The sequence below is a fragment of the Chinchilla lanigera genome, unplaced genomic scaffold (genome assembly GCF_000276665.1).
Source record: "Chinchilla lanigera isolate Chin_1 unplaced genomic scaffold, ChiLan1.0 scaffold00111, whole genome shotgun sequence".
NCBI lineage: Eukaryota > Metazoa > Chordata > Mammalia > Rodentia > Chinchillidae > Chinchilla > Chinchilla lanigera.
Window position 1 is genome coordinate 6,026,248 of NW_004955512.1, and position 2,839 is coordinate 6,029,086.

The window sequence follows — 2,839 nt, forward strand, 5'->3', positions numbered from 1 at the left end:
TCCTTTAAATCCAACTTTCATCTCTGTCCACCAGCCCCAGGTAATTCTAATTCTAGGAGATACAAATCTCTCCTTGACACAGGGATCTTGTTCTCCATTACCCTGGAACTCCAGCCTGCCTTTCTTAGTCAGTATGACCATCAGAGTATAACCAAAAAACCTACAGCCAGATAATTGTCACAGCCCCTTGGCAGCACTTGGCACAATTTTTTATTCTCTCATGCCTTTTTAATTTTGTCAGAAAGCTCACCCCCTCTGCTAGCATAGGATAGCTTACCTCTTCTAAACACAACTATTTATATGCACCAAAATTAGGACTCTACCTTCCCCTGGTAGAGACAGAGGGTAACCCAAAAGTCTGGGCTAGTCAGAAAAAATAAAATAGCGGCAATAAGGCAACATCTACAGTCATTCATTTAAAAGACCCTACTGTTTTCCTCACCAAAGACAGTATCTGTTGAGACTGAAGGCTAAAAAAGGATTACAGCCTGTAATCAAGAATTTAAAAGTGCAAGACCCTTTTAAACCTTGAAATAGCCCTTGAGCATTCAAGAACGCAGTGGCTGGTTGTTGGAGACCGGGTTGTACAGGGTTAAGGGGCTGAACACAGGGACCTTGGGCTGTGTTGTAAAAGAGCACGTGCATGGTGAGGTAACCAAGGACACGGGATGCTGATGCTCCCTCTTCCAAAGCAATACACTGCAAACCTTAGAGATAAGGTAGTTCTCTTACTTGGTGAAATGTACTATTTGGAGAATTCTTTAAACTGACTCCCAAGGCCCTGCTCAGTTGCGGTGCTTGCCTCAGTATCCCCTTCCTTTGTTTAAAAACCAAACAAATACAGGCTGACCCAGAGAAGTTCTACGTCTCAACTCCCAGGGAATCTCTAATCTCATTAAAGGGTTTTGACCTTCCTGGAGCCCTAAAAATTATGCCACTTGTCTCTTTTATGTAAATTGTTCACCATCCACTCATTCAGGAGATTGGGGCTAGGTCAAGATCCCGTGGAGGGTGGAGACTATTTCAAACTTTTTGACTAGTAAACGAGGCGGTAGGGCCTTTACATCCCATGGTTGGTAATCCATGCATGTTCCTATCTGAGATCCCTGAAGATACTGCATGGTTTACAGTTTTAGATTCAAAGGACACATTTTTTTCATAGTCTTCTGCCCTGACTCATAATTCCTTTTTACTTTTAAAGATCCCTCTGTTCAGGCTACGCAGTTAATCTCAGTAACCTGTTGCTCCAAGGGTATAGAGAGAGCCCTCACTTATTTAGAAAAATCTTCTATCTAAAGTCCAAAATGTGGGTGATGTCCTCTTATGTTGCCCATTCTCAGAAACTCTGAAACCAGTATACTTGGTCCTATTAAGCTTTTTACCCAAGAAGGAATAGAAAGTTTCTTGATCTAAGACATGACTTTGTAGTTCCTCAGTGAAATAATTTCAAAATTACGGAGAGTGTGTTAAACTAATTACTTCCTTTTCCCCTTGTGAAAACCTTAAAGCAATTTGGGGGATTTGGGGGACTTTGCCATCTCTAGAGTCCAGGTTTTGGACTTTATCAGTTAGCCAAAAACTCCCAAGATACCTCAAAAATCTAATACTCATATTTTAATTTGAGAACCACACTCTCAGCAGGTGTTTCAAAAACTCAAACAAGTACTTTTACCCTCTCCTACATTAAATCCTCCCGTAGGGCAATTCATCAACTGATATATTTCTAAGAAAAATGAAATCACCCTGGAAATCTTAACCCAGGACCGAGGGCCTACACAGTAGCTGGTAGGATATTTGAGACGGAGACTGGACATAATGACCAAGACATGGCCAGCCTGCTTAGGAACAGTGACAACATGGGCCCTTCTGGATCCGAAAGCCTCTAAACTAACCTTAGAAAAGGATCTTACTGTTTTTACTCCTCTCAGTCTGGCTAGAATCTTCTCCTCCAAAAGGCTTTTATAGCTCTTTGATAACTGCCTTCTTAAATATGAGGCACTGTGTACTAAAGTCCACTAAATTCTAGTACAAGAATCTTTCACACAGAAAGGAATTCCTTTCATTTGAAAATATTTTAAGAAATAAATTAGCAAAACATTGCCTTATACAATTGAGAATTTGTTACATGATTAGATCATGAAACCCAGACCTATATTTTATTTTTTTTAATTTAATTTTTTTATTTTAATTTTTTATTTTTTTAGACAGGGTCTCATCACATAGTTCAGGCTGACCTTGAATTCACTCTGTAGTCTAGGCTGGCCTCCAAGTCATAGCAATCCTCCTGTCTCAGTCTCCTAAGTGCTGGGCTTACAGTCATGCATCACTGTATCCAGCCAGCCCTACATTTTAAACAAGACTTTATTTTTGTATTTGCAAAAGGCTCTTTATACAACTTTACTTAAGTTGGCCTTTTATGCTTCAAATAAATTTACCTTATGGAAACCCAGGGAGAGCAGCGCACAAAGTGTTACTAACCTTAGTATACTGAATCTTCAAATCACTCAGTGGGGCAGGTATCTCTAGTTTTGCTGAGGACATTTCTGGTTCAGCTCCTGAAATGCAGGTGACAGGCTCAGCAATTTGATTCTGATACAGCACTTGGCTTTATTTGTTCCTTTTTATCTGCACTGGCTAAAGTTTATTTGCATATTGGGTTATGATTGGGTGAACAGACTGAGACAAAAAAAAAGACACTACTTATATGTAACACGTAGAGCAGGAAGCTGTTGACTTTCAGTTTAAATCCTTAAAAAACCAGTTTTCTAACACTGACATCTCATCTGGAGACAGGGCACTATTTGCAGACGAATTCGTTTACAAAACCGAAACCTGTGAC

The 2,839-nt window shown here is 39.9% G+C and overlaps 1 protein-coding gene across 1 annotated transcript in view; it reads right to left on the reverse strand.

Annotated features, from left to right (window-relative positions):
• LOC102012115 (retinal dehydrogenase 1-like) overlaps positions 1–2,676 on the reverse strand; it is a gene marked incomplete at its 3' end in the record, with an annotated part of 55,224 nt that extends 52,548 nt beyond the window's left edge. Inside the window, 1 exon segment of the mRNA XM_013506549.1 lies at positions 2,586–2,676.
• Positions 2,677–2,839: the final 163 nt, after the last annotated feature.